The following is a 12,500-nucleotide window of genomic DNA, read 5'->3' as shown; positions in this document are numbered from 1 at the left end:
ATTCTCAAATATTCTTTCATTTAAGATACGTTTTGTGCGAAACAGGTTCCAAATGTGAGGTCTGCATTGGTATTCATATCAGAACATTTCCAACGCTCAGCTATAAACAGGTGAAGGGGACATGTGAGGCAGAGGCTAAATAAGGGTGGTACCCATGTCCCCAGTCATTCTATAATTTATAGAATAATATTATTTATTTATCTATCGTATTTATAATATGCCTAGGAAAGCCATACATCCCATGAATGGCCTACCTGTAGGTCTGGTTTGTGGTTGTAAAGTTTCATGAGGCTAATTATCCTAGAAGTCACAATAGGTCATTTTATATAGTGAGGTCAAGTTTCAAAAACATGTCTCACTACAATGAAATCGCTGACTGTACTATGGGGACTAACATCATCACACATGAATACAAATTTGCTCATTGAATCCACAAGAGTCTCAGCTTTCCAGCCAGACCCAATTTATACAATTACAAGACTGATTAGGGGACCAGTATGCAGACATATTCAAATAGAATAGGCGGAAATAACACATTTATACTGCATGCACCAAAAAATGCATTGTTTTTGCCAAAACCCGCATAGGATTAGCATAAAGTGGGCATGTTTGTAAAGGGGAGACTCGTGGGGACCCATAAAACCTGTGTGTGTGTGTGTGTGTGTGTGTGTGTGTGTGTGTGTGTGTGTGTGTGTGTGTGTGTGTGTGTGTGTGTGTGTGTGTGTGTGTGTGTGTGCGCGTGAATGACAAATAGATTTAGAGTTAGACATTCAAATGAGAGTTTGGGGGTCTGGAATAGAAGCAAATGAGTGTAACCCGCTTGTTTATGAGGCCTATTATAAAATTAACATTACAATTTCATGCATGGTTTAATAAACAAATCAGTACTGCCTCTGTGATTGCTAGGTGTGATTGCCCTGTCTGATAATCAGTTTACAAATCATATACAGTATTGTTGGAGATTCCAGAATAATTACAAGAAAATTGCTATTCAATTTGCAATGCTAATGTTAAAATATCATTAGCATTGTAGCGTGGTGGAACCAGGGGTATTAGTTTCTGATTACCTGATTAGTTTATTCAGTATATACAAACTAATCAGGTGTATGGGGAGGAGATAGGCACAAACAACAAATAATGAACTACATTCACACTAGTATATCTACAGTATCCACTCAGAATATTTGATCTTATAAAACTTTGCAGGATCCAAACATTGCATGGAACAATGAAACAAAGTGATGCTTTCCTTAGGTGAATCAGTGGTGACAGCGGAAGATGGTGTTGCATGGAACACTAGCGGTTACTGGCTACAAGAGAAACAGCCGCGCTTGTTATTTTCTGCTGCTCCATTGAAGGCAGTGAGCTCACCAGTCTGCTCAAGCCTACCCAAGAGAAAAGCTTTGTCACTAATGTGGAAATCCAGGATCGTCAGATAATGCCCCCTGCAGGATAGTCGGATAATGCCCCCTGCTTTCAGAGATCATTGCTGGTGTCATCTGGGAAGGAGGGGATGCGCTTAGATGTGAGACTCAGGGATTATGTGCAGAAACAGAGGTGGACAGGTTATTTAAAGATTCTATCCAGACCAGGAGAGGTCAACTGCTCTGACATCAGAGGTTAGCTGGCTCTGGGACTAGTTATTTATGTATATGTATGTATGTATGTATGTATGTATGTATGTATGTATGTATGTATGTATGTATGTATGTATGTATGTATGTATGTACTGTATGTATGTATGTATGTATGTATGTATGTATGTATGTATGTATGTATGTATGTATGTATGTATGTATGTACAGTATGTATGTATGTATGTGTGGAGCCGGGAATAAGGGGAAACGCACAACTTCACATGCTATTTGTGGGGACTTTATTTGCTCTTCTCGAGTTGTCCTCAATTATGGAGTGGATAGGTATTAACTTCAAAAGTTCAATAATAAACATTTAATAAAATAAACAAAATAGTTCAGTGTGGCACAGTATGTGGCAGGATGACTCACAGTACTGATACTGGTTCAATATGCACTACGCACAATAAGCACAATACGGCAGTGGCACCTCGACTGCACAGTTAGTAAACTGCTCTGCTCTGCACGTGAGGTTGAGCTTTTCAATCCACCAGCATCGGCAATTCAGTGAAACACACACACACACACACACACACACACACACACACACACACACACACACACACACACACACACACACACACACACACACACACACACAGGTACAAATCAAATCATGTCATTGCAAGGGGACATTACACACAGTAGCTAATGGCTGCAGAACTGTTTTCCTTTCAACCACTTTTTTTTTTTTTTTTTTTTTTTTTTCAATTATTTATTTATGTATTTTCATCTTTTTTGCAATACAATACAAAGACAACACAAACAAAAACAACAAAATCCGAGAGGGGCAAATACAAGCAAATAATAACAACGGTCAGACAAATTCACACATAGTGTATACAACAATAGACAATGGTCAAAACAAGATTATTAAAGTATATTCAGAGGTCCATTAGAGGTTCCCACGTTCTCAAAAAGACGTCTCCCTTATTCTTCAAGGCATAGGTACATTGTTCCAGTCTCAATGTTTCATTCAAAGCTTCTTTAAACAAATTAAATGTTGGAGGTTTTTGATGGTTCCAGTTAAGCAAGATGCATTTCTTAGCTATATATGATATTATGCTAGTCCGTTTGACAGACATGGGGTCTAGTGTCCTGTCCAGATCCACACCAAAAAGATATCTTATAGGTGTACTCTCTAACGGGATTTCCAGGACTTTAACAGTCAGATCATGTACTGCTTTCCAGAAATGTTTCAGTTTTCTACATTCCCAAAAGACATGGATAATTGACCCTGTACATGTCCCACAACGATTACATTTGGGAGAAGAGTTAGGATACATCTTACTTAAACGGACCGGAGTAAGATACATTCTGTGCATAAATTTGTAATTCTGTTCGATTATCTTATTACAGGACAGAGAAGTAAATACATTCTGACACACACTATCCCACTGTTCGTCACTGAGTTCACAGTCTAGATCTCTTTGCCATACCTTCTTGAGTGAAGTCAATGATGAACTATGATGATCTAACAGAGCTCTATATATTAAACTTTCAACCACTTTTAATACAGAATTTAAAGTTCCTAATCGTACTGCAAGGTGTTCCACAGCTTTAACTGAGAAATGTGTCCTGCTAAACTTTGTGGACCGAAATTTTACATAACAGTCTCCTCTTGTGGAGGATCTTGTTGATATTGTACCAGGTTGAATGTGTTACAAATAGGGATAGTTCAGATTTTTGTGTGCAGTTGTATGAGGTACTCACATACAGTCAGTTGCATACTACATGCAGTAGAATGCAGCCAGCACCATCCCAGTTTGGAGAAATGGAAACCGGCTGCGTCAGGCAAGTAGAGCTGTCTGCGGAGTGTAAACAGGGTGGGTGTGTTTATATTTGTGCTTTTATAACATAACCGCAGTGAAACTATCGGAAAAAACTTTTAATCCCTGTGTTTCAACAGTTTACCTGCGCTCTCTCTCTTCCCATAAACACAGAACACAGCAAAACAATGTCCCACCATGAAAATACATAAAATATCATTTTGAGGGGAAACTTTTGTATAATTATATAAATGTTTTTTTAATGAAATAATGCATGGTATACCTTTAAGTAACTTATCATTAAGTACTTGATTCAGAGTTATTCAGGAACTCCATATTAACTACCAGCTCGTTTCCCGACTCATTCCTTGCTAACTATGCCCGCTTTTGTGGTGCAGTATTGTAAAGTGTTACCGGAGAAACGTGTAGAAAAGGTTAGCAGTAGGCCTACTGTACATCAGGGGCCACTCGCTCATTTATGACATTTGAGCGACATTATGCAATAACCTGTCCTGTATCCCTGGAAACTGCAACCAGCGCACACATTTGAACGCTGTAGCGATGCTGTCACAAAGAGGTAAATGATATTGGAACCCATCCAGGCAGCCTCAAGACAAGTCAGATATGGAGAGAGAGAGAGAGAGAGAGAGAGAGGGAGATAAAAGGCTGAATCAAAGGCAGATGTATTCTACATAAATACAAAAGCCCCCGGGGTACAACTTCCACCCATGCGTCACTGGCATTGATAGAGTAAGACATAAAGGTTATAGTTGAGTCGATTTCAACCATTACCTCCTCAAATCATGTCATAAGAGGGAGAATGGCACGGTATCTGCCCATTGGTAGAAGAGGAGGCTGGCTAACGAGCCTCCTACGGCCTCATTAGTTTGAATCCTACCCAACAACCGGTCCTGTCTCTTGTGAGGCCACATGCTGCAAACACACAGCCCTCGCTATACTTTCCATCACACGCACACACGCGTCGCACACACACACAAACTACACACACACACACACACACACACATCACTACACACACACACACACACACATCACACGCACACGCGCGTCGCACACAGCTCCTCTGCTCCTTCATGACACGCCTTGCCAGCTCAACAGAGGCTTGTAAGCCCTGTCAATGAGGTGTGGAGCCCTGCTCCTGTCTGCAGCTCTGTGCTGCTGTCAGGAAACATCTCTATCACACCTTACTCTGCCGTACGCTAGTTTAGTTGATGACTCCACAAACGTGGATTTTGGAGTGAGTTAAAGTGTTCATATTTTACTCTCATCAGTTAGACCTGACTTTCATATTGTAGCGATCCGGGGTCTGGGTGGATAAAGCGAGCACGTTGGTCCTTGGCCAAAGGGATTGTCCCTTTGGTCGGATGGTTAACGTGTTGGGGTGGTAAGTTGGAGACCTCGGGTTCGAAACCAGCCTCGCCTGTGCCGTTACAATATTATGTGTGGTACTGTATGTGCTGAGAACTACAGTATAAGGTCATAGAGAAAAAGGCCCCACTAGGTTTGCAGATAATAGGGGGCTTAAATTCAGCCCGAGAGAAGACAGGTTCAGTTAAATGTGTATGACAATGAGCTACAGTACATACAGAGGCCAAAGAGTGTAAATACTTTGAATTAGAGGGTTTTCCACAGAAAAAGAAAGTCCAACATATTTTAGTATTTATGATACAATCATAAGATTCCTTGTTAGTCACTAACTCCATAGTCCAAAAGTAAACTAAACAATATTTAAAGCCTCGCCCCCAACTTGTGACTTCACAAAAACCTAGTCACTAAAACCTAGTAAGCTATGGCTGGAGTGCTGAACCTGTTATCCGGATAATAAACAATCCCAGTTTGCCTTTGCATTTGCACCGGGTATTTTAATTCTTTCTTGTTATCCTCACTGAGATTGGATCTCTGTTCTCAGGAAGGGGTAATTTTCAAAGTGTGTGATTATAAAACTATGACTTCTTGCCTTAAAGGAAAATGTCTGTATTTTCCAACCTGATTGACAAAGTCCAAGGCAGGGTGGAGTCAGATATACAGGTGGAGAGGGAGATAGGACAGATGGACTTGAGATTACAGAAGGTTATTATGCTAGTTTTGGTTGGGGATGTTGGCCAGATGGTCGGAGATGGCAAGGTCAGTGTTGGAGATATTGTTGATGTGGAGTCCGGTGGAGCAAAGCAAACCAGGTCCAAGATGTGTCCACGGTCCTTCCCACTACCCAGAGCCCCATATACACTCCCACTCTCCCTCCAACTCTCTATGGCCTTCCTATCTCTAGCTACGGCCCATTTCCCCTAGCCCCACCCCATACTGATCACATCCTCCTCCCAGCACCCACATCCCCCTAGACATTCCCCCAACTCACCCCTCGAATCATGACTCTCTATGACCTTCATATCACTAGCATAGCTACAGCCCCTTTTCCCCAGCCCCGCCCGCTTCCTTGACCCCCACACCCCCTCCCACCATCCACATCCCCCTAGCCACTCTCTCTAGCCAACCCTCCAACCCCGACCCTCTACGACCTTCCAATCCTTAGCTATGGCCCCTTTTCCCTAGCCCCATCGCCTTCTTTGGTGGAACAGACGGCCACAGTGACCTTGAACTTTGATCTTTGTCCACCAAAATCTAACCAGTTAATTCTTGAGTCCAAGTGGATGTCTGAGCCAAATTTGAAGAAACTAGGAATTGAGCGTGCAGACTCTGGACTGACAGACAGACAGACACCGCTCACCCACCAAGGTGCCATTGTGCAACTGTGCGCCATTGGCTCATACCAAAAAGGATTTATTGACACAGTTGCTCGAGTAACATCAATGATGATATCACTGATAACATCACAATTTCTCAAGTGCCATCACAGATGACATCACAGATGACATCACTGATGACATCACAATTTCTCAAGTGACATCACTGATGACATCACTGATAACATCACAATCATGAGTCGTGAGGTCACAGTGACATTGAACTTTGAGCTTTGAGTGCCAAAATCTACTCCAAAATCAACTTCATCACTCGGCGACCACCCACTCAGCGACATTCCAATTAAATCTTCTCAACAAACCATCCTATCAAATCATTGGTTTGCATGATTTGTTTACAAGTCCTATTGGTTTACAGAGGCACAGTAGCAGCAACAATTGATTATAGATAGTAGATACATCTTTACAGTACAATCGTACACTTGCTGCATACCTGAAACAGCTTGACGGGACTTTTCCTTGTGATAGTGATCCTTGAAATAGACTGTTTTCAGCATGGACGGATGGTCAATGCAGCAGCATGGTCAATGAAGGTGGTGCTAAAACCATTCGCAAAGGGGGAAACTGAGACTCTTTAGACATAGAGATGATCATTACTAATTGTCTGGTCAAGCCTGGCGATTAATACTGTATGTCAAAGCTATCAAGGTCTTCACTAGTTTCAGAGATAAACAATTGCTATGAACGTTTCTGATAATTGGACAATTATTTATCAAAGCTAAGACTAAAAGGTCATACATGCATGGGGATCTATGCACGCTTTTCCCACTGAAACAGAATACTCCCAGGCTCTTGGGGGAAATGTCACAGAAGCTGCTGTTGAAAAGCTATTCATGGAGAACCTCTCATCGTAGCACAACCTCAGCTGTTTCCCACTTGACACAGAGGTTGGGGGGAAATAACCATTGAAGTGATGTCGTGTGAATCGTGACAATGCCAATCTTGAATCAAACACACCACCCCACTTCATCGATGTGTAACCGTTTAATTTTGGGCCTTTTTAAGAGAGCGCTTCAGAGCCAGAAAGACAGCTTCAAAGCTGCAGTTTTGAGTGAGCATTGCAAACATAATTCCTTTCCACAGCTTGAGGTCTGTGTGTGTCACACACCATCTGCTGCAGCTGGACTAATCTGGAACTAGTGCTTCTGATGGAAGGTTGAGGAGACATGGGCCACATTCACATTTCATGGTATTCAGACCACACTGCACACCAAGAGAATTGTCGAGATTTCATTCTTCCTGAGGGGTTGTGTTCATTCTTACTTTTGCTATCTTCTTCTCTGCCTCTCTCTTCTAATAGTCAATGATGTCAATCTCAGCACAATGTCTGTCAACCTTCACAGAAATCCACTCTGGGGCTGCCAGTGGTTTTTAAGCCATGTGTGTGTGTGTGTGTGTGTGTGTGTGTGTGTGTGTGTGTGTGTGTGTGTGTGTGTGTGTGTGTGTGTGTGTGTGTGTGTGTGTGTGTGTGTGTGTGTGTGTGTGTGTGTGTGTCTGTGTGTGTGTGTGTGTGTCTGTGTGTGTGTGTGTGTGTGTGTGTGTGTGTGTGTGTGTGTGTGTGTGTGTGTGTGTGTGTGTGTGTGTGTGTGTGTCCGGGTCTACAAAGGATGCCTGGTTCTGACAGTGTAGCCTAACTGTGACTACACCTCTCAGGGGAATATTGTCCATGTTCCTCTATAGTGGATCAGTGAGATAGAGAGCCATGGAAAGGTTCTCTATTATTTCTGCACCCAAGTGCATCTTGACTGCCTGTTGCTGATAAGACCAAGGCCAGTGTGGGCTGTTTATTCACATAAGCACACAATCTTTCAAATTAATTAATAGAATAACAACGAACAACTTCAAACTAGAACGACCGCACCGCGATATAGATGCCTCCGCCAACAAGTCTGTCCAGACTTTGACATGTGAGCCAAAAGAAATTCAGTCAAGGTGTTATTGAGATATGGCATAACCGAGCTTGAAAATGGCGTTCGTGAGGTCACAGTGACCTTGAACTTTGACCTTTAACCACCCAAATCTAATCAGTTCATCCTTGAGTCCAAGTGGAGGTTTGAGGCAAATTCGAAGAAATTCCATTAAGGTGTTCCTGATATCGCGTTAAAAAGCTTGAAAATGGCATTCGAGAGGTCACAGTGACCTTGACCTTTGATCACCAAAATTCAAAGTAAACTATCGAGCGATAGATGTGGCCAACCTTTCTAACCTGGTTTTGACATCAAGGCAGTGGTTTCAAAGCATCACCTCAGCAAATAAGAACATTTGCATGAGCTCGATAGTGCCGAAACAATTAGACAGCAATCGACAGCAAACAAATCAATCAGGGACCTGCCTCATAGGTGACAGTGTAACCGGCCAATCAGGGATTCCGATGGCAAATGAACGTTAACGTGCGTAGAGTTTACACAGCCATAAGTCCAGTTATTGGAGAAATAGAACCAATAACAACAATTAAACAAGAGCAGGAGCATGTAACAGCAGAGTTTCTCGGGGGAAATACCTTTTTGCCGTTCTTCAGAGCGTTTTGATTTTTTTTTTACCTTTACTTATACAGGGGGAGTCTAGGGGCCTTGCTCAGGGGCACCTCAGTGGTGGTAATGAGGGAGGGGCAAGCGCTGTCTTTTCACTTTCCCCACCCAGATTCATCCAGCCGGTCCCGGGGATTGAACCGACGACATTCAAGGATCGCTTCTCTAATCGTTTGGCCATCACTGCCCTGTTCATGCAGCCAAAATAGTCAAAATAGTCCAAAAAAAGTGCCTAAATTATTTATTCATTTATTTTTATTTATCATTTGTAGGCTACTTTCTTTTTTACTTTATTAATAGCCAAGCAGACATATGTTACAAGCAACACTATATTGGTTAAGACTTGTTTAAGCTTTAAACTCATCCCAGCACTACACAAGGCAATGGTACTGTAGGTAAGCAGCACTGGCAGCACTGCAGTTGGCCACATACACACACACACACACACACACACACACACACACACACACACACACACACACACACACACACACACAAACACACACACACACACACACACACACACACACACACACACACACACACACACACACACACAGAGCACGTTGCACCTGAGGCAAAACGCTGGGAATGATGACAGACAGGCGATCCAGTGGCTATTTTATGGAAATACATAGGTGAACAGGCTCTCTAAAGCAAAGGGGTTCCCAAACTTTTCAGACCAAGTACCACTATGTATACCAAACCAAATTTCCCAGGGACCACTGACACTGCGGATAACTGCAGATTCTCTATGAATTTATTTTGCTGATTTAACCATGCAATAGCATCAGAAAGCTAAATACCAACATAAGGCTACTGGTTCAAAACACACACACACACACACACACACAAACACACACGCACGCACACGCGCGCACGCACGCATGAACGCACGCACGCACACACACACACACACACACACACGCGCACACACACACACCTGCCAACATTAGGCTGTGAAAAAGAGGACCCCTTTGGGGGGGGAAATCCCCTCGCCGAAATGTAGCCCAACTTTGGAGTGTTATTTAGCCACCTTCCTGACAATCTAGCATGACATGGTTAGTACCAATCAATGCCTTAGTTCTAAACTGGTATCAAAGGTCTGAATGTGCATGGTGGTGGGTTACGATCCAGAGAAGGTCATGGGCAGGTTGGAAGGTCCTGGAAAGTCCTGGGAAATCCTGGAAACCACCTCACGCCCACATCCCAGGTCGGATTGGGCTGAAAATGTGCATGGCGGTGGGTTATAGTCCGAGGAAGGTCATGGGGCAGGTTAGAAACCACATGGAAAGTCCTGTAAACCATCTGAAAATGTCCTCACACTCACACCCCACATCAGATCGCTCTCAAAATTTGCATGGAGGCAGGGTATGATCCGGGGAAGGTCATGGGTAGGTCAAAAAGTCCGGGAACCACCTGGAAAGTCCTGGAAACCACCTGGTTTCCAGCCATAGCTAATACATGTCGTAAATACTAGAAACGAATAACCACACTGTCTACAATGCAATCATAAACAGAAGCCCTAAATGCACAACAAAATACCAGGGTACCACATACTCAAACTCCGGGTTACACTTTATCCATAACACATTGCAGATAATGCGCTATACTGTTAATCCTCCATGTGGATCAATATGTAATGTGAAAGAGCCATTAATGTAAAAGCAGACCCACCAGTAAACATACTGTAACTGCCCCCAGCATATGACTGTAACAATACTGTAACTGCCCCCAGCATATGACTGTAACAATACTGTAACTGCCCCCAGCATATGACTGTAACAATACTGTAACTGCCCCCAGCATATGACTGTAACAATACTGTAACTGCCCCCAGCATATGACTGTAACAATACTGTAACTGCCCCCAGCATATGACTGTAACAATTGCAGCATCATAACCAGAGATCATGATGGATCTCCTATTGGCTTTCAGTCCTAATTGGCTCCTCCATCGTTGTGGTGGTGGCATTAGTCCCCAGTGTGTGCTCACGTGTGTGTCATGCTGCAGAGAGACAGGAATATACTGTAGGCCAGTAGGGCCACTCACATGCTGTGCAGTCATACACATTCAATACAATTACATTATTTACTTGTCAAAACACAATGCAATTGCCTGAACCAAATGACTGCTGCACCAGCCCACACATTAGCTGCACAGTGCACACACACAAGAGATAGAAACTTAAACTGAACTCTACTGGTGGTTTCTAATTGGTGGACTGTAACAAAAATGGATGTTGTGGGATAATTCTCACGGTAACAGGCATTATGCCTATAATAAGTACATACATGTACAATATAAGCGCCAGTATTTGTACTTATTTCATTTGTGATTTTGACGTTATTTGACCATTCGTTTTGTATGCATTTGTATTGTTAAAAAGGTCAACTATACTTCATGCGTGCTTGCTTACACTGCAGGGGGATTTCCAAGGGGAGACCAAAGATAATTCTGGCCAGAACTGTAGATTTCAGACAGAAGAACATGCACATGTCACTGAAGATACTCTATCTGTTCCATTGCCTTTTTTGTGTAACAACAATGTTCCCTCTCTAACCTTACTGTGAGTGCTACAGTAATATTGACACCGACAACAAATTACAACTATGAGAGACTTCTATGACATGGTAACACACCAAATCTGATAGAAGAACTGTTCTATCCATGTGTCATATATTTGTGCGGTGTTGTGGGACATTGAAATATATTGACATGATTTCACAGGTTTTTGTTGTTGTTTACGTTTTTTTTTTAGCAGATAACTGACACGACATGAGAATCAAAGAATACAGTACTAAACACTAGACATACTCAGTGTATACTATTAGTTCTTTGAAATTTCTATTGAAGAACAACTTCAAGAGGAATAGGCCTATAACTTTTTGGGCATGGGGGGTGTGTGTTAATGTATGTGTGTAATACAGAGTGCTGTATTACACACATACATTAACACGTCAACACAGTCTCAGAGCAGAGAATGCTGCTTAGTTTTTCATGATTTTTAAACCGCATTTTATATACTTATATACAAATTTGGCTGGGTGGTTAATAACACATTTTTCTGTGGTGTGACAAACTCCAAACACATATTTATGCTTGGTTTCCAGGGGCTTTAAATATTATTAACATGCACCATGACATTTAGGACTTAGTGAACATTGACTACTCTTTCCAACAACCAGAAAACAGTTTACCCAACCCCCAAATCTGTAACATTCACTGCTCCAGCTCCATTGAGGATGAAATGAAAAAGATGGATAAGGTGATTGTAGCGGTGTCCAGGGCGATTTTCCCGAGGGATAAGGGTCCATTTTGTTGTTTTTGTAGGCTAGCATTTTGCAGAACTGATATTTTAATAATAAAAAAGATATATATTATGATGCTTTATGGTTTCCAACTTTGGCAAAGACTTAATCACGGTCACAACAATGACTGAACGACCTACAGCCCTTCACACGTAAATGAGGTTGTTGTTGTGATTTCATTGACAATGTGTGGATCCTGATGCAAAACCAGTTGATGAAACAGCTCCTCTTTTGGTTTGTAACTGGCTTATGCACATACAGTAATGTAGGCTACTGTAGCTACTAGCTACTGAGCTTGTTGTTGTAGCTGGATGCATAAAGTCTCTTGGGAGCAGTGTGTTGAATGTAAATGTATTGACCGAGCGGCTACATCAAGTCATTTAGATTTCAGCAGATGCTGCCAGCAAACTACAGTATGCCTCATCCATGTAAAGCTTATGTTATTGACTATCTCAATGTAAATATCCTGATCTGATC

The sequence above is a fragment of the Poromitra crassiceps genome (genome assembly GCF_964638095.1).
Source record: "Poromitra crassiceps genome assembly, chromosome: 5".
NCBI classification, from domain to species: domain Eukaryota; kingdom Metazoa; phylum Chordata; class Actinopteri; order Beryciformes; family Melamphaidae; genus Poromitra; species Poromitra crassiceps.
This window is presented reverse-complemented; position numbering follows the sequence as displayed.